The sequence below is a fragment of the Phocoena sinus genome, chromosome 14, assembly GCF_008692025.1.
Source record: "Phocoena sinus isolate mPhoSin1 chromosome 14, mPhoSin1.pri, whole genome shotgun sequence".
Lineage (NCBI taxonomy): Eukaryota > Metazoa > Chordata > Mammalia > Artiodactyla > Phocoenidae > Phocoena > Phocoena sinus.
In genome coordinates, this window is record NC_045776.1 from 66,738,030 (window position 1) to 66,759,308 (window position 21,279).

General features: G+C 36.6%; 1 protein-coding gene and 1 non-coding gene across 3 annotated transcripts in view; both read right to left on the reverse strand.

Annotated features, from left to right (window-relative positions):
* HORMAD2 (HORMA domain containing 2) overlaps window positions 1–21,279 on the reverse strand; it is a 74,823-nt gene that overhangs the window by 26,878 nt on the left and 26,666 nt on the right. The gene's annotated exons all lie outside the window — the stretch shown is intronic.
* On the reverse strand, window positions 3,012–3,084 carry TRNAG-CCC. Its single transcript has one exon. It is a non-coding gene; the product is annotated as a tRNA-Gly (tRNA).

A 21,279-nucleotide genomic window follows, 5' to 3' on the forward strand; every position in this document is an offset into this window, starting at 1 on the left:
TATCCTGAATACAAGTTCTTTGTCAGATGTATGTATTAAGAATATATTCACCCAGTTTTTTTGTTTTGTTTTGTTTTGTTTTTTTATTCACCCAGTTTTTAGCTTGCCTTTTTCTTAACAATGTCGTTTTGGAAGAGAAGTTTTAAATTTTGATAAAGTCCAATTTATCAATATTTTTCCTTTTATGGTTAGTATTTTTAGGGAACTGCCTGAAAACTTTTTGCTGAACATTTTGTTTCCTTCTAGAAGTTTTATAGTTTTAGCTCTTACATTTAGGTCCTTAATCTGTCTTCAATTAACCTTGTGTGTGGTATGAGGTAAGGATTAAGGTTCACTTAATATGGATATATGGATATCCAATTGTTCCAGCACCATTTGTCAAAAAGACTATCTTTTACCTTGGTACCTTCGTAAAAACTCAATTGACTATATATGTGTGGGTATATTTCTGAATTCTGTATTCTGTTCCATTGATTTATATGTCTATCTTTACTACAAGGTCACCCTATCTTGTTTACTGTACTTTTAGTACCTTTACAGTGTTGATATCTGATACAGTAAGTTCTACAACTTTGTTCTTTTTCAAAAGTTCTGTCTTTTCTAGGTCCTTTGCTTTTCCTTTTAAATTTAGAATCAGCTTATCAATTTCCACAAAAGAGAGACCTGTGGAGTTTTGACTGGGATTCCACTGAATGTATAGATCAATTTGGAGAGAACTGACATCTTAATCATGTCTTCCAATCCATGAACATGGTAGATCTCTGCATTTATTTTGGTCTTCTTTAATTTATCTCAGCAATGTTTTATAGTTTTAATTGTGTACGTTTTGGCAAATGTCTTATTAATTTAGCTTTAAGTATTTCATGAATTTTTATGCCACTGTAAATAGTATTTAAATTTTTCATTTTCCAATTGTTCATTGACAGTATAGAGAAATACAATAGTTTTTTTGTGTGTTGACCCTGTATCCTGTGACCTTGCTAATTTCATATATTAATCCTGGTAGTGTCAGGATTTTCTGTGTACACAGTCGTGTCATTTTCAAAGAAATTTAGTTTTACTCCTTCCTTTCCAATCTGTATGCCTTTTATTTTTTATTCTTACTTTAATTCACTGACTAGGAGCTCTAGTATAATGTTAAATAGAAGTAGTAAGAGTTGATATCCTATTTTACTCTCTATCTTAGGTACAAAGTGTTTAGTCTTTCACCATTATGTACGATGCTACCTTTAGGTTCTTTGTAAATGTCTTTTTTTGTGTGTGTGTGGTACGCAGGCCTCTCACTGTTGTGGCCTCTCCCGTTGTGGAGCACAGGCTCCGGACGCGCAGGCTCAGCGGCCATGGCTCATAGGCCTAGCCACTCTGCGGCATGTGGGATCTTCCCGGACCGGGGCACGAACCCGTGTCCCCTACATCGGCAGGCGGACTCCCAACCACTGCGCCACCGGGGAAGCCCATAAATGTCTTTTTTTTAATTGAAGTATAGTTGATTTATGATACTATATTACTTTCAGGTGTATGGCATAGTGACTCAGTACTTTTACAGATTATACTCCATTAAGAGTTATTACAAGATAATGGCTATAATTCCCTGTGCATATAATATATCCTTGTTGCTTATCTATTTTATACATAGCAGTTCGTATCTCTTAATCCCAAATTTGCTCCTCCCCCTTCCCTCTCCCCTTTGGTAACCACTAGTTTGTTTTCTATATCTGTGAGTCTGTTTCTGTTTTGCCTATATATTCATATGTTTGGTTTTTTTTTTTGGATTTCACATATAAGTGATATCATATAGTATTTGTCTTTTCCTAACTTATTTCACTAAGCATAATATTCTCTAGGTACATCCATGTTGCTGCAAATGGTAGAATTTCATTATTTTCTATGGCTGGGTAATATTCCATTATATATATATACATATGTATGTATGTATCTCACATCTTCTTTATCCATTCGTCTGTTGATGGGCACTTGGGTTGCTTCCATATCTTGGCAATTGTAAATAATGCTGCTATGAACTATGAATAATGCTATGAACATTGGAGGGCATGTATCTTTTTGAATGAGTGTTTTTGTCTTTTCTGAACATACACCCAGGAGAGGAACTGCTGGATCATATGATAGTTCTATTTTTAGTTTTTCAAGGAACCTCCATACAGTTTTCCATAATGGCTGCACCAATTTACATTCCCACCAACAGTGTACAAGGGTTCTCTTTTCTCCACATCCTCTCCAACATTTGCTATTTGTAGACTTTTTAATGATAATCATTCTGACAAGTGTAAGGTGATATCTCGTTGTTTTGATCTGCATTTTTCTAGTAATTAGCAGTGTTGAGCGTCTTTTCATGTGCTTGTTGGCCATCTGCATGCCATCTTTGGGAAAATGTCTATTCAGTTCCTCTGCCCATTTTTTAGGTCAGGTTGTTTGTTTTTCTGATATTGAGTAGTATGTGCTATTTATATATTTTGTATATTAACCCCTTGCCGGTCATATCATTTGCAAACATTTTCTCCCATTCTGTAGGTTGTCTTTTTGTTTTGTCAATGGTTTCCTTTGCTTTGCAAAACCTTTTAAGTTTAATTAGGTCCCATTTGTTTATTTTTGCTTTTATCTATTTTGCCTGAGGAGACAGATCTGAAAAAATATTGCTATAATTTATGTCAAAGAGTGTTCTGCCTATGTTCCCTTCTAGGAGTTTTATGGTTTCAGGTCTTACATATATAGGTCTTTAATCCATTTTGACTTTTTGTATATCGTGTGAGGTAACATTCTCAATGTTTTACATGTAGCTGTCCAGTTTTCCCAGCAATAGCTGTTGAAGAGACTATCTTTTTAAATTATTTATTTATTTAATTAATTATTTAGTTATTTATTTGGCTGTGCCGGGTCTTAGTTGCAGCACATGGGATCTCCCTTGTGGCATGAGGAATTTTTAGTTGTGGCATGTGGGATCTTTAGTTGCAGCATGTGGGATCTAGTTCCCTGACCAGGGATGTGGGATCTAGTTCCCTGACCAGGGATCGAACCTGGGCCCCCTGCATTGGGAGTGCGGAGTCTTAACCACTGGACCACCAGGGAAGTCCCAAAGAGACCGTCTTTTCTCCATTGTATATTCTTGCTTCCTTTGTCATAGATTAATTGACCAAAGGTGCATGGTGTAAATGTCTTTTATAAGGTTGAGGAAGTTCCCTTCCATTCCTTGTCTTCTAGAAGTTTCTCTTTAAAAAATTACAAATAAATGTTGATTTCATCAAACACTTTTCCTGCATCTATAAAGATGATCATGTGGTTTTTCTCCTTTATTCTGTTAATATGGTGAGTTACATTGATTGATTTTAAAACCTTAAACCAATCTTGCATTTGTGGGATAAACCCCATATAGTCATGATGTATTTTTCTTTCTATATATTGCTGAATTAGATTTGCTAATATTTTGTTAAAGATACTTGCATCTATAGTCAGTCATGAGAGCTATTGGTATTGTTTGGTTCAGAGTTTTCTTTTCTTATAATGTATTTGTCTGGTTTTAGAATCAGATAATTCCAGCTTCATAAAATGAGTTGTGAAGTCTTCAATATTTTCTTAAAGAGTTTGTTTAAGATCAGCATTATTTCTTTCTTAATTGTTTGAAAGAATTCACCAGTGAAACCATCTAAACTGGAGTTTCCTTTATGCGAAGAGTTTCAATTACAAATTCAACTTTATACAATATAAGATTATTAAGTTTATCTATTTCTATATGTGTCAGTTTGGTAATCTGTGTCTTTCAAGAATGTGACTATTTCATCTAAGTTGTCCAATTTATCAGAATACAGTTTTTACAATATTTCTTTATTTTGCTTTTGATATCTGTGAGATTTGTGGAAATATCGATCTTTCATGCCTGTTATTGGAAATTTGTGTCTTCTCTATTTTTTAATCAGTTTAGCTTATAGGTTTATCAATTTTATTGATATTTTCAATATTTTCCAAATTTTTATATATTTCCCAGATATATTGTTATTGATTTCCAATACAGGCATACCTCATTTTATTGTGCTTTGCAAATATTACGTTTTTTACAAATTGAAGTTGTGTGGCAATGCTGTGTGGAGCAAGTCTGTCAGTGCCATTTTTCTAACAGCATTTGCTCACTTCATGTCTCTGTGTCACATTTGATAATTCTTAAAATATTTCAAATTTTTTCATTATTGTTATATTTGTTATGGTGATCTGTTATCAGTGATCTTTTGATTGTTACCATTGTAATTCTTTTGGGGGCACCATGAACTGCACTCATATAAGACAATGAACTTAATCAATAAATGTTTTGTGAGGTTTTGGGGGGCTTTTTTTGTTTTTTTTTTTGCGGTACGCGGGCCTCTCACTGTTGTGGCCTCTCCCGTTGCGGAGCACAGGCTCCGGACGCGCAGGCTCAGCAGCCATGGCTCACGGGCCCAGCCGCTCCGCGGCATGTGGGATCTTCCTGGACCAGGGCACGGACCCGTGTCCCCTGCATCGGCAGGCGGACTCTCAACCACTGCGCCACCAGGGAAGCCCGTTTTGTGAGTTCTGACTGCACCACCGCCTGGCCGTTCCCCATCTCTCTCCCTCTCCTCGGGACTCTCTATTCCCTGAACACAACAATATTGAAATTAGGCCAATTAATAACCCTACAATGTCCTCTAAGTGTTCAGGTGAGAGGAAGAGTTGAATGTCTTTCACTTTAAATCAAAACGTTTTTTGGTTTTTTTTAAGATTAAATAAAGGAAGGCATGTCAAAAGCCATACTAGGCCCAAAGCTAGGCCTCTTGTGGCAAACAGTTAGCCAAGCTGTGAGAGCAAAGGAAAAATTTTTGAAGGAAATTAAAAATGCTACTCCAATGAACACATGAATGATAAGAAAGCAAAACAGGCTTGCTGATATAGAGAAAGTTTCAGTGGTCTGGATAGAAGATCAAACCATCCACAGTATTGCCTTACACCAAAGCCTAATCCAGAGCAAGGTCCTAATTCTCTTCAATTTTATGAAGGCTTAGAGAGGTGAAGAAGCTCTCAGAAGCTCAGAGAAGCTTTTCTCAGAAGAAAAGTTTGAGGCTAGCAGAGGTTGGTTCATGACGTTTAAGGAAAGAAGCCATCTCCATAACATGAAAGTGGATAAAGCAGCAAGTTCTGATGTAGAAGCTGCAGCAAGTTATCCAGAAGTTCTAGCTAAGATAATTAATGAAGGTAGCTACACTAAATAACAGATTTTCAGTGTAAATGAAACAGCCTTATGTTGGAAGAAGATGCCATCTAGGACTTTCATAGCTACAGAGGAAACACCAATGCCCGACTTCAAAGCTTCAAAGGACAGGCTGTCTCTCTTGTTAGGGGCCAATACTGCTGGTGACTTGAAGTTGAAGCCAGTGTTTACTTACCATTCTGAAAATTCTGGGGCCCTTAAGAATTATTCTAAATCTACTCTGCCTGTGCTCTATAAATGGAACAACAGAGCCTGGATGACAGTATGTCTATTGATAACACTGTTGAGACCTGCTGCTCAGGAAAAAAAAATTCCTTTCAAAATATTATTGCTGGGGGCTTCCCTGGTGGCGCAGTGGTTGGGAGTCCGCCTGCCGATGCAGGGGACGCGGGTTCGTGCCCCGGTCCGGGAAGATCCCACGTGCCGCGGAGCAGCTGCGCCCGTGAGCCGTGGCCGCTGAGCCTGTGCGTCCGGAGCCTGTGCTCCGCAGCGGGAGAGGCCACGACAGTGAGAGGCCCGTGTACGGCAAAAAAAAAAAAAAAAAAAAAAAAAAATTATTGCTCATTAACAATGTACCTGGTCACTCAAGAGCTCTGACGGAGATGTACAATGAGATTAATGTTGTTTTCATGCCTGCTAATACAGCATCCATTCTGCAGCCCACCAATCAAGGACTAATTTTGACTTTCAAGTCTTATTATTTAAGAAATAAATTTCACTACAACAAAGGAGGCAAGAAAATATACAATGGAGAAAAGACAGTCTCTTTAATAAGTGGTACTGGGAAAACTGGACAGCTACCTGTAAAAGAATGAAATTAGAACATTCTCTAACACCATCTACAAAAGTAAACTCAAAATGGATTAAAGACCTAAATGTAAGACTGGATACTATAAAACTCCTAGAGGAAAACAAAGACAGAACACTCTTTGACATAAATCACAGCAATAATTTTTTGGATCCGTCTCCTAAAAGTAAAGGAAATAAAAGCAAAAATAAACAAATGAGGGCTAATTAAACTTAAAAGCTTTTGCACAGCAAAGGAAACCATTGACAAAATGAAAAGACAACGTACAGAATGGGAGAAAATATTTGCAAATGACATGACCGATAAGGGATTAATATCCAACATATATAAACAGCTTATATAACTCAACATCAAAAAAACCAAACAACCCGATGAAAAAATGGGCAGAAGAAGTAGACATTTTTCCAAAGAGGAAATGCAGATGACCAACAGGCACATGAAAAGATGCTCATCAGGGAAATGCGAATCAAAACCACAATGAGATATCACCTCAGACCTGTTAGAAGAGACTCCTGGAGAAATTCAATAATGTGTATTTAATGTATTGTTTAATCTATAACATAAGGAAGTGTAATATATGTGCCAATATAAGCACAAAGGACTTGAGTAGGAACAAAGCTGCATTGGGCTAAGAAAATGACTACAGATGGCAGAGTAATAATTATGACAATGTATTGCTGGGTGTGTAACATTATAGGTGTAATATTAATAGCAATAATAACCACAGAAAAGGGGGAAAGGGAATAGAGCTATATAGGAGTAACACTGCTAAATCTCCCTGGAATTAAATTAGCATAAACCTGAAGCTAATTCTGATGAGTTAAGATGTATATGATAGAGTAACCAATTAAAAAACCAAAAAATTTAGTGAAAAAATGTTTAATTTTAAATGCTTCATTAAAAATATTCACTCAATACAAAATAAAGCAGTAAAGGAGACTAGAGGAACAAAAAAAACAAACACATAGAAAATGAAAAGTAAAATGGTAGTCATAAATCCTACTTTATCAATAATAACATTAGGGACTTCCCTGGCAGTCCAGTGGTTGAGGCTTCACCTTCCAGTGTAGGGGGTGCAGGTTCGATCCCTGGTCGGGGAGCTGGGATCACGCATGCCTCACAGCCAAAAAACCAAGACGTAAAACAGAAGCAATATTGTAATGAATTCAATAAAGACTTTAAAATAATAATAATAATAACATTAGTGTGAATGGATTAAACAATCCCATCAAAAGGAAGCGATTGTTACTGGAGATAATGAGGGACATTTTATGATGATAAAAGGGCCAATGCATCAAGAAGATAAAATAATTATAAACATATATACATATATACACACCTAACAATAGAACACAAAATTACATGAAGCAAAAACTGACAGAAGTGAAGGGAGAAACAGGCAATTCAACAATAACAGTTGGGGACTTCAATACCCCAATTTTAGTAATGAGTAGAACAGCTAGACAGAAGATTAATAAGGAAATAAAAGGACTGAAAAATAGTATAAACCAACTAGACCTAACAGACATCTATGAAACACTATATCCAATAACAGCAGAATATACATTCTTCCCAAGTGCATGTGGAACATTCCCCAGCAAAGACCATATGTTAACTCATAAAACAAATCTCAAATAAATTTAAAAGGATAAAAATAATTAAAAGTATGTTCTCTGACTACAGTGGAATAAAGTTAGAAATCAAGAACAGAATAAAATCGAGGAAACACACAAATACATGAAAATTAAACGACACACTCCTAAATAACCAATGTGTTGAAAAAGAAATCAAAAGAGAAGTCAGAAAATCATTTGAGATTAATAAAAAAGAAGACACAACAGAACAAAACATAACACTGCTAAAACAGCAGTGCTTAGAGGGAATTTAATAGGTGTAAATGCCTATATTAAGAAAGAAGAAAGATCTCAACCTAAACTTCCTCCTTAAGACGATGGAAAAGTGCAAACTAAATCTAAAACAAGCAGAAGAAAGGTAATAACGACTGTATTGGAAATTTATGAAATGGAGAATACAAAAAACAATAGAGAAAACTGATGAATCCATAAGCTGGTTCTTTGAAAGATTGACAGAATTGACAAACCTGTAGCCAAGAAAACAAGAGAAAAGACTCAAATTACTAGAATCAGAAATAAAACAGCAGGGCTTCCCTGGTGGCACAGTGGTTAAGAATCCACCTGCCAATGCAGGGGACACGGGTTTGAGCCCTGGTCCAGGAAGATCCCATATGCCTGGAAGCAACTAAGCCCGTGCACCACAACTACTGAGCCTGTGCTCTAGAGCCCGCGAGCCACAACTACTGAGCCCACATGCCACAACTACTGAAGCCCGTGTGCCTAGAGCCCGTGCTCCACAACAAGAGATGCCACTGCAATGAGAAGCCCGTGCACCACAATGAAGATTAGCCCCCCGCTCACCACAACTAGAGAAAGCCCACATGCAGCCAAAAATAAATAAATATAAATAAATAAAACAGCAAACATTACTACTGACTTTACAAAAATATAAGAAAGCAGTATAAAGGAGTACTACAACCAGTTATATGTCATAGCTGAAATAATAAATTCCTAGAAAGACACAAACTACTAAAACTGACTCAAGAAGAAATATCAATAGAAAATCTAAATAGATCTGTAACAAGTGAAGAGACTGAATTAATAATAAGTTTAAAACTACCCAGAAAGAAAAACCCAGACCCAGCTAGCTTATTTTAATTCAAAGAAAAACTAATGCAAACTCTCCACAAACTATAGAAAAGGAGTGAACACTTCCCAACTCATTTTATGAGGCCAATGTTATCCTGATACCAAACCAGACAAAGACATCACAAGAAGAGAAAACTATAGATTAATATCTCTTATATATGTGGACATAAAAATCCTTAACAAAATTTTAGCAAACTGAATTCAGGAAAAAATATATATATATAATCTCCCATGACCAAGTGGAATTTATCCCAGAAATACAAGCTTGGTTTAATATGTAAAAATCAATTAATGTAAAACATCATATCAAAATCACTTGATCGGGCTTCCCTGGTGTCGCAGTGGTTGAGAGTCCGCCTGCCAATGCGGGGGATATTGGTTGGTGCCCCGGTCCAGGAAGATCCCACATTCCGCAGAGCGGCTGGGCCCGTGAGCCATGGCCGCTGAGCCTGCGGGTCCGGAGCCTGTGCTCCACAACGGGAGGGGCCACAGCAGTGAGAGGCCTGTGTACCGCCAAAAAAAAAAAAAAATCACTTAATCATCTTAATAGAATAAAAGCATTTGACAAAATCCAACAGCCTTTCATGATTAGAAAAAAAAAACACTGAAGAAACTAGGAATAGAAGGAAACTTATTCAACATGTTAGAAGGCACCTACCCAAAAACCATAGTCAATAACATACCTAATGGTGAAACACTGGATGCTTTCCTCCTAAGATCAGGAACAAGACAAGGCTGTCCACTCTCACCGCTTCTATTCAACATTGTAATGGAAGTTCTAGCCAGGGCAGTTACAAAAGGAAAAGAAATAAAATGCATCCAGATTGGAAAGGAAGAAGTAAAAGTGTATCTATTAGCAGATGACATGATCTTGTATGTGGAAAATCCTAAAGAATCCACTAAAAAACTATTAGAACTAACAAGTTCAGCAAGTGTATTATCTAGGGTTCTGCAGAGAAACGAGCTAACAGGATTTGTGCAACTAACATTGCTGAAAGAAATTAAAGAAAATCTAAATAAATGGATAAATATCCCATGTTCATGGATCAAAACGCTTAATATTATTAAGATGTCATTAATCCCCAAACTGATCTTGAGATTCAATGCAATCCCTATGTGAATCCTAGCAGACTTCTTTATAGAAATTGACAAGCTGATTCTCAAATTCATATGAAATTGCAAAGAACTCAGAATAACCAAAACAATCCTGAGAAATAAGAAGGAAGTAGGACGACTCATACTTGATTCAAAACTTATTACAAAACAATGGTAATCAAGACAGTGTGGTACTGGCATAAGGATAGACACATAGACTAATGGAATAGAATTGAGAGTCCTGAAATAAAACCACCTGTCTATGGTCAACTGATTTTGACAAGAGCACTAGGACCGTTTCAGGGAGAAAGAACAGTCTTTCGAACAAATGGTGTTAGAATATCCACATGCAAAAGCATGCTGTCAGATTCTTACCTCACACCATATACTAAAATTGACTCTCAAACTGTATCAAAGATCTAAATGTAAGAGCTAAAACTATAAAACTCCTAGAAGGAAACAAAGGAGTAAATCTTCATGACCTTGGATTTGGCAAAGGATTCTTGGATATCACATACACACATCGCACAAAGCATAAGCAACAAGAGAAAAAATGGATAATTTGGACTTGATCAAAATTAAAAACCAATTGTGCTTCAAAGGACACCATCACAAAAATGAAAAGACAACTCATAGAATGGGAGAAAATATTTCCAAGTCATATATCTGTTAAGAGACTGTACCCAGGAAATAAAGAATTTTTACACCTCAACAGTTTTTATTGTTGTTTACAAATAACCTAACTTAAAAATGGGCAAAATATCTGAATAAACATTTCTCCATGAAAGACATATAAATGGACAATAAACAATGATATCACTAGTTGCTACAGATATAGAAATCATAACAATGAGATACCAGTTACTTCATACCTACCAGGATGGCTAGAATCAAAAAGTGACATAAGTCTTTTTGTGGATGTGAAGAAAATTGGAACTTGCATACACTGCAGGGGGAAATATAAAATGGTGCAGCCACTTTAGAAGACAGTTTTGGATTCTTCAAATGATTAAACAGAGTTAATAGGACCCAGCAATGCCACCCTTAGGTATATACCCAAGAAAAGTAAAAATAGGTGTTCCAAAAAACTTGTACATGAATGTTTTTTCATTTTGTTGTTGTTGTTGTTGTTGTTGGCATGATGCAGGATCTTAGTTCCCTGACCAGGGATTGAACCCCTTGCAGTGGAAGCATGGAGTCTTAACCACTGGACCGCCAGGGAAGTCCCACATGAATGTTTATAGTAGCATTATTCATAATAGCCAAAAGGTAGAAACAACCTAATTGTCCATCACTGATGAATAGATAAACATGTGGTCTACCCATACAATGGAATATTATTCAGCCATAAAAAGGAATGAAGCACCAATACATGCTACCACATGGGTGAAACTTGAAAACATGATGCTACGTGAAAGAAGCCAGTCACAAAACACAATATATTGTGTGACTTCACTTGTATGAAATATTCAGAATAAGAAAATCTATGGAGACAGAAAATAGATTAATGGTTGCTTAAGACTTGGGGGAGAGATGGAAAGAGGAAATAGGGAGGTGATAGTTAAAGGGTATGGGGTTCCTTTCTGGGGTGATGAAAATGTTCTAATATTGACTGTGATGATAGTTACACAACTCTTTGAACATACCAAAAACCATTGAATTGTATACTTTAAGTGGGCAATTTGTATGGTATATGAATTATATCTCAATAAAGCTGTTCAAGAAAAAAATGTTGTATAAATAGAATCATACAGTATGTAATCTTTTGATGCTGGCTTCTTTCACTTAGCATGATGTATTTGCAACTGATCCATGATGTTGCAGGTACCAGTAGTTTGTTCTTTTTTATTTTAAATTTATCCATTCTCCCATTAAAGAACATCTTGGTTGTTTCCAGTTTTGGGAGATTACAAATAATGTCACTATAAACATTTGTATACATGTTTTTGTGTAAACATAGGTTATTATTGCACTTGGTATAATAGTTGTTTTAAAGTCCTTATCTGCTAATTTTATCATTGCTGGCATTTCTGGGTCTCCTTCTATTGACTAATTTTCCTTGGTTATTGGTCAGTTTTTCTGCTGCTTTACATGTGAATGAATTGTTATCGGATTCTGGACAATAAGAATTTTACATAGTTGAGTGTTTGGACTTTGTTTTCCTCTAAAAAGTGTTGAATGTTATTTTGGCAGGCAAATAAGCTTGATCCTTTCAAGGCTTGTTTTTAAGCTGTTAGAATTCAGTTTGGAGGCCTTCACTAAAGGATTGGTTTAGCCTTCATGCTAAGGTGTAACCCTTCTGGAGTCTCTATTGAATGTTCCAGGTGTTCAACAAGGTCTCTCCACATAACTGATTGTTAGGTGAATGTCTGTCAGTCTTGTGAGAGTTCTAAGACTCTTTTACAGTTCCCCCAATAGTTTTCTGTGTCCAAACTTGTAGAATTTCAACCCATACTTGAGAAGCTGAATATTCAACAAAAGACTCAAGGGATGCCAGTGATGATTTCTGGAGCTCTTTCTCTCTGTAGATCCCTCCCTTCTGATACTCTGTCCCCAGGTGCTTCAGCTTCCTCAAACTCCAGTCTATTTCTTCAACCCAGCAAGATGCCATGCTCTGCTTGGGTTCCCCCTTCCCACACCGGTGGTCCAGAAAGAACCCCCTGATGGAAGGTGCAGTTTTAAGGCTCACCTTGTTTTTCTTCTCTCAGGGATCACAGTTTTGCCTTTCCTGTTATCTAATGTCTGAAAACAGTTGCTTCACATATTTTACCCAGTGTCCTAATTTTTTATAACAGGAGAACAAGTCTGTTACATTATTCCTTCATGAATAAAAGTGGAATTTAATCATTCTATAGGATTTTGGCTCTCTTGTGGGATTTTTAACATTCTCTCCTACATGAATGAATGTAAGGTTTAATGGACTGAGGATGAGCTTTGGAGCCAGAGAGACCTAGGTTTTCTGATACTGACTCTGATGCTTTCTAGTTGGGCAACATTGGATATGCTACTTAATGTCTATGAACTTCTGTTCCTTCAGCTATAAAATGTTATGCAAAGTTGTTGGGATCAATTGAAGTCATGTGTATATAAAGCCCTTTGTAGGCACTTAATAAATACTGATTATTATTATTATTTATATAACAGCTACTTGTTCCATTTCTCCTGAGTGATTCTGAATCAGGAATTTGACGTGTTTATCTTTGTACAGTGAGTCAAGCATGATAGGCTTCAATATAAATTTGCTGACTGAATAAATGTTGATACCTTATGGTTGATTAGAATATTTTAGAATATTATTTTAAACTTTCTTCACAATGAGCTAAGTGCAGACTTGTTTTAATGTCAGACCAGTGCCATTAGCTATAAGGTTTCTGTTTGTTCTGAATTTGGTTATCAAAGCAGGAGGAGCCCTCCATCATACAGGAAGAAGCAAATTTGAGGTGGTGGCTCCATAGAGGATATATATATACTTCAGTTTCTAGCTCCTCTTTATCACTGTCTGAAGGACTGGTCTTCTGAAGTCTTAAATCTCAATTTTGAGATCCTAATATAAATACCAAAAGAATTACTCTCCTTACAATGCCTGGGTTTGTTACAAACCATAATCTCATCTGTTTACCAACAGGCAATGTAACTTCAGATGGAAAACTAGCAGCACATATAACAAGTATTAGAAAAATTGGCCAACTGTATATAGTTCTATATAATTAAGTAACATTATCATTATATTTTTTCCAGTATGTAATTGACTAAATCTCAATAAAGTCTTTATTTTTTAAAAAACTCTAAATAGAGCCTAATATTACACTGGTTTTAGTATAATGATAACATTGTATTATTTCAGATTATTACAGGTATTTTTTTAAACCAGAAAGAACATTATCAGTCTTACTCCTTTTTTAAAAAAACAAAACTTACTTCTTTTAATGCTAGGGTTTAATAATAGTAACATCCAAAGTGTTATTACCTAAGATTACTCACTATGCTTTTCTTCTGTTGTAATATATATATATCAATATACTCTTTTTTTCTTTATGTAAATGAAATATACACAGATCATCAGAGTGGCTCTTCCCACTCACAAAAGAAGGAGATAATTCTCTGGTATGTTATAGAGTGATTCATTTAAAAAAAGAGATGATTTATATGACTGATGGAATAGTCAACCAACTTTCATTCCTCTTTTCATGGTTAACAGAGGATAACAATTATATTCTGTAATGCAGAACAGAAAAATTAATTGAAAAAATTTCCTATTTGACAAAAAGAAACTTTGTGAAAAGGACTATAGCCCCATGACAAAGAGAGAATGATGTGTGGTTTTTAAGTCTGAATATTTTCTGTAGATAATGTGCCTCTTCCAACGTTTTCAATAATCAACTCTATTTCCAAGAATCTAAGATATTCTTGCCAACACTACATTGTATCAAACAAGGCATATATGCTTCAAGAGATGTAATACTGTGAAAATCATGAGACTATACCTCAAAAATGCAAAACTTCAGTTCAGAGTTTAGTGGGAGAAAATAGATTCTGAATGAAAAGGCTCTTGTTTTAATCCACTGACTAGAATACAAAGCAATTCTAAGAAATTACAGAAAATATCTTTCTAGTCCACACTTAAATGGTACCATTTACTTTGGCACCAATGTACTTTACATTCTAATTTCTCAAAAACAAATCATTTACACTTTAATCAAATGTGTTAGCACAAAAGGTAAGAAATGGCCTTCACACAGGGAAAAAAATGGCCTTCACGCAGGGAAAAAAAGGCATATATTGTTATATGTATTATTTTGTGGACTTCATCAAAAAGAAAAGGCAACCCTTTCTGAAGGTACAAAACTCATAAAAAGCTCAGAAAATTAGAAAAGTACAGCCTATGGATCCCCATTTAAAAATTGATAAAAATACGAATTCCCAAAGAGCTGTAATGTCTTAATAAACTAGGACCATCAGTCTCTACAATAGACATGTGCAACATTAGCTCTCCATCTTTTTATAGCTGTCTGGATGTATCAGTAATTACTAGTCCTTTAAGGAGCCTGGGTTAAGTACCTCTATTAGAAAGAAGTACTTTTCCCTCAGCATTTAAACTTAGCATAAAATTTAAATAAGATTCTACAACCAATTCCAGAACATGTGGTTATTGTCACCATATAGGTGAATTCTTTAAAAAAGCCTATCCAGGGCTTTCCTGGTGGCGCAGTGGTTGAGAGTCCGCCTGCTGATGCAGGGGACACGGGTTTGTGCCCGGGTCCAGGAGGATCCCACATGCCGTGGAGCGGCTGGGCCCGTGAGCCAAGGCCGCTGAGCCTGCGCGTCCGGAGCCTGTGCTCCGCAACGGGAGAGGCCACAACAGTGAGAGGCCTGCATACCGCAAAAAAAAAAAAAAGAAACCTGTCCAAGAGCCTCTCTCTAGTGTATATGTCTATTGCTATCCGTCCAGCTGACTGAAACAGAGAAAACAGGTCCAACTTCACAGAGTACTGTGAGGTGCCACTGTGTTTGTGTGTCCTTACTACCTAAGGCCTTAAGCTTAAACCACCCCTACAAGGAAGTAAGACCTGTCCTGAAGATGTCGCAGAGGTAGATAAAATAAGGACACATTTGGGACAGGGTTTTTCAGACAGTTCTACATAACCCTGTTTCGTCCTGGGATTCCTTGGTCTCTTTACTTGGGTTCTGTGTCCTATTTTCCAAGTGGAGTTAGGTTTTAAGAGTTCTTGGGGACTTCCCTGGTGGCGCAGTTGTTGAGAACTTGCCTGCCAATGCAGGGGACACGGGTTCGGACCCTGGTCTGGGAAGATCCCACGTGCCGCGGAGCAACTAGGCCCGTGAGCCACAACTGCTGAGCCTGCGCGTCTGGAGCCTGTGCTCCACAACAGGAGAGGCCGCGATAGTAAGAGGCCCGCGCACCGCGATGAAGAGTGGCCCCCGCTCACCGCAACTAGAGAAAGCCCTCGCACAGAAACGAAGACCCAACACAGCCAAAAATAATAAATAAATAAATAAATTTTGAAAAAAAAAAAAAAAAAAAAGAGTTCTTGGGCTTCCCTGGTGGTGCAGTGGTTGAGAGTACGCCTGCCGATGCAGGGAACACGGGTTCGTGCCCTGGTCCGGGAGGATCCCACCTGCCGCGGAGTGGCTGGGCCCGTGAGCCATGGCCGCTGAGCCTGCGCGTCCAGAGCCTGTGCTCCGCAACAGGAGAGGCCACAACAGTGAGAGGCCCGCGTACCGCAAAAAAGAAAAAAAGGAAAAAAAAAAAAGAGTTCTTATCATCTAAGAAATTTTAAATTTCAAGTTTATCTCCTTTAATCATTTCTGAATCCATTGCCAAACTATGATCTCAGTTTTACATTGTTCTTCAGATCTTAAGGATCACACCAGAAAATGAAGAGTACAAATATTGAATAATTTCAACTACTGGTAGAAATCTTTTATATTTGTCTTTCTGTGACTGAGATAAGAAATAACCTGAAAAAGAAAATTGTATTAAAATATTTTTTTCAATCTTACAATAACCTCACAAGATGATTATGTTAAATTACTTCTTTACTATGGATCACTGGTGAAAAAGCAGTATAAGCTGTTTTTATCAAGATTTTGTAAACTTTATATTTTAATAGAAAAATTTTACTATTTAAAAAAGCTTTTAAAAATCTTTGAGTTAAAGTTTATGAAAAGTAGAGATTTCAGCAAAGCCAGGTAGGATACAGGAAAAGATGTGGAAGGTTCAGAATTGGAATTCCAAATCATAGAGACAGAAGTTCTGATGCTACCACACTGTAATTTCCAACTTGCCTGGAACGTCCTCTGCCCTAATGTCTGCCAATCAAACTGATGTATCCATAAAATCAACTCAATGAAACCTTCCCACACAGTGCCAGTTTACCTTTATTTCTGTATCCTAAGAGCACAGGCTTTGGAGTTCAACTGCCTTGATTTGAATTCTGGCACTGCTACTTATTCACTGTATCTGTAGCCTTGGGCTAATTTCTCTAAGTTTCAGTTTTCTCCTTTGTAAAATCAGGATAATAATAGAATCTACCTCATAAAATAGCTGGGAAGATTTAAAGTGATAATACATGTGAAGCCCTGAGTATCATGCTCAGTATTGTTAGTTAATATTATTTCTATCATTCATATACTCTCCAGTATTATTTTTCTTTATATCATGTAGATATTGTCTCTTCAGCTAGAGTTCTCAAAGGTAGAAACTATATTTTATATGTCTTAATTTTCCTCACAGTGCTTAGTAGGGCATTATTCTCTTAATAGGAATTCAAAATATAACCCAGGGAATCTTAGCATGGACGGGACCTCAGAGGTCAGTCTAGTTCAACCTTCCCCCTAAATCATGATTTTCTCTTGCAACACCCTAGAGACAATCATCTGTACTCTATCTTGAACATAGTATATACCTGTACTTGAACACAGCTGTCGACAAAGCGTTCACCCTTCTCAAGACAGTCAGTTTTATCAAGTAGTTGTCTTTTTTAGAAAATCCATCCTGAGGAGGTAGAGAAGCTGGAAGCTTCTGGAAAATGATAATACTCATTTGAGAGCTATACAAATTTTCAGGCTCTGTAAATTTCACTCCTGATACTATACCCTTAGAAAATAAGGGAAAATTCTGCCATACATACAAAGGTATTTATTACAACACCATTTATAGTAGTAAAATCAGGAATTAACTTAAATATTTAATGTAGGAAAATGGTATAATACCTAAATGGAAAAAAAAGTTCATTAAAATTAAAAATATGAAGAGTAAGGTAGGACATAGTTATAAAATTAATATTAAGTATAAAATTATCAATAAAACAAATTTATATTTATACCATGATTAAAATCATGTATAAATATGTATATCTGTGGAAAAAGACTAGATGGGATGGAAAATATAAAAATGAAAACAGGGATTTCCCTGGCAGTCCAGCAGTTAAGACTCTGTGCTTCCACTGCAGGGGGCACAAATTTGATCCCTGGTTGGGGAACTAAGACCCCCCATGCCGTGGTGTGGCCAAAAAAAAAAAAAGGAAAGAAAACAGTAGTGATGGGATGGGATGGTAGGACAGCTGGAAGATTTGCACTGCTTTTTAAATTACTTTAGTATCATTATGATATTGCTTTAAAATTTTTTTTAAGAGAAAGTTCTTCCTTCTCTTGAGCCAAAATCAACCTCTGCACACCTCACCCAGCCAATGTAATTTTCATTTTCTGGCTCTCATTCTGACCTTTGAAATTACACAAAATAAATCAACTTGAAATATTTGAAAATGATCATCATAGTTTTAGTACCCTCACTCTCTGGCACTCTGGAAGACAAATTAGAGGGGCAATGCTGTCATCAGGGAGACTCAGTTAGGAGGCTCAGCTGTCCTTCACCAAGAAAGCAATGATGACAGCCTGAATCAGTACAGTGGCAATAGGGCCAGACTGGAGAAGTATTTCAGATACAAAACAGACAGAAATGGCAACCAAAAGGCTGTGAAAAGTGAGAAGAAAATAGGAGTTGAACACATTCCTGGTCAGGCTGCTTGGTAAAGTTTTAATGAAATACAAAGATAAGGAACCTGGGAGGAAGAAGAGCATGTTTGGTAAGAAGTTGAAATTCCATTTGATACTGAATTCGAGGTACTCGTAGAATATATATGTCTATATATTGATGGAGAGATCAGTTTGGAATAAGGGAGACAAAACCAAACCAGAGAAATAGAAGAAGGCAAAGATAAAAACAAAACATGAGCAAAATAGAAAAACAAAGCAACAGAAGAGATCAGCACAACTAAAAGATGACTTTGAGGGCTTCCCTGGTGGCGCAGTGGTTGAGAGTCCGCCTGCCAATGCAGGGGACACGGGTTCTTGCCCCGGTACGTGAGGATCCCACCTGCCGCGGAGTGGCTGGGCCCGTGAGCCATGGCCGCTGGGCCTGCGCGCCCGGAGCCTGTGATCCGCAGCGGGAGAGGCCACAACAGTGAGAGGCCCGCGTACCGCAAAAAAAAAAAAAAGATGACTTTGAAAAGAGTAATAAAAAATACTGATTTGGGGCCAATCTAACCAAGAAAAATGAATGGGGCACAAATAAATACCAGATAAAAAAACAGGAAAATAACTACAGAAGCAGAAGCAATTTTTAAAATTATGAGACCTCCATGAATAACGTCACACCAAAATATATAAATACTTGAAGATAGGGGAGAGAAAGGTCAGTTATTTATATTTTTGGTATGATGTTATTCATGGAGGTATCTTATAATTTTAAAAATCACTTCTGTTTCTGCAGCTATTTCTCCTTGTTAGAGAAAAACATAGAGTACATCTCTGTAAACTTTAGAGTGGATAAAAAATTTTAAATAAAAACTGCCGAAGATAGCCGAAAAGATTGATAAGTTGAACTATATTAAAATTAATATTCTGTTCATCACAATACACCGTTAAGAGAGTAAAAAGGCAAGTTAGAAAGTTGAAGAGATATTCACAATACATGTATCTGACAAAGGACTTATATGTGGAATATATATTCAGAACTCCTACAAATCCATAAGAATGAAAGACAAACCCAATAGAACCCAATAGAAAAATGACAAATGACTTGAAAAGACATTTCACGAAAGAGGACATCCAACATGGCCAATAAACATGTGAAAATGTGCTCATCTTCATTAGTCATCAGGAAACTACAAATTAAAACCACAATGACCTACCACTACACACCCACCAGAATGGCTAAAATTAAAAAGATGGAAAATGCCAACAGTTGATGAGGATGTGGAGCAACCAAAACTTGCTGATGGAAGTGTAAATTGGCAAAAGCACTTTGGAAATTGTTTTGTAGTATCTATTGAAGCTAAATGTACTCATATCCTGTGACCCAGCAATTCTACTCCTAGTAAATCTATTCCCTCCAGAAATGTGTATGTATTTCACTAAAAGACATGTTCAAAGCAGTGAAAAAATGTTTCATACTCCATGATTCCACATCTATAAAATAAAAAACAAGAGAAACTAATCTATGCTAATAGAAGCCAGGATAGAGATACTGCTGTTGAGTAGAACAGTGACTGCAAAGTAAGACTGAGTTTTCTCAAGGTGCTGGTAGTATTTTGTTTCTTGATCTGGGTGCTGATTTCACATGTGTATTCATTAGGGCTGGAATGGGGTGAGGCAAACAAGAAACCTAGGAAGTAATATTTAAGGTGGTACTCACTCTTACCTTGTTTGCCTCACTCTCATCCCAGCCCTGGTGTTCAGTTTGTGAATATTTATTGAGCTGTATCACTATGATATATGTATTTTTCTGTATGTATATTATACTTGGATTTTAAAATGTAAAAGGGGTCTGGTCTACCTTACCCCACAAATAAAAATAAATTCCAAGTGGAATAAATATGTAAAAAGAAAAACCTTAAATTTTTTATAACAAAATAGAGGAGAATATTAAAAATGAACTCAGATAAGGAAGAATTTCTTAATATCCAAAAGCACATATTAGAGGAAAAGAGTTGACTACATTAAAATTAACAACTTCTCAAAAAAAAAAATTAAGAACTTCTCTTTAGCAAAAAACATCTTAAAGAAAGTGAAGAGACAAGCCACAAACCTGAAAAAAAATTGCAACATAAATAATGAAAAATAATTACTATTCAGAACATATTTTTAAATCAATGAGGAAAAGATAAATAATCTAATAGAAAAATGCATGAAAGACTTGAACAGTTACTTTATACATAAGAAAACCAGAACAGCCAATATACATGAAAAGATGCTTAAACTCATTAATAATCAGGGAAATGCAAATCAAAATCAAATCATGAAGCATTACCATTTACATCCAGGAGTTAGGCAGAAAACATAAACTTGGGTAAAATTAAGTATTGACAAGGGGACTTCCCTGGTGGCGCAGTGGTTAAGAATCTGCCTGCCAATGCAGGGGACATGGGTTCGAGGCCTGGTCCGCGAAAATCCCACATGCCGCAGAGCAACTAAGCCCATGCGCCACAACTACTAAGCCTGCGCTCTAGAGCTCGCAAGCCACAACTACTGAACCCGCGTGTCTATAGCCTGTGCTTCCCAACAAGAGAAGCCACCGCAATGAGAAGCCCGCGCACCAGCAAAGAGTAGCCCCACTCGCTGCAACTAGAGAAAGCCCGCGCGCAGCAACAAAGACCCAATGCAGCCATAAATAAATAAATAAATAAAATTTAAAGTATTACTTAAAAAAAAAAGTATTGACAATAATGTACAGCACTCCCTCCACTTTTGGTGGAGCATAAATTGGTACAACCATTTTAGAGAACAGTTTTTCATTACCTAATAAAGTTGAAAATGTGCAAGTCCTAGAACTCTTTGGTATATTCCCTGGAGACACTCTTGCATATGTGTACGAGGAGGTATATACATGAATGTTTATAACAATT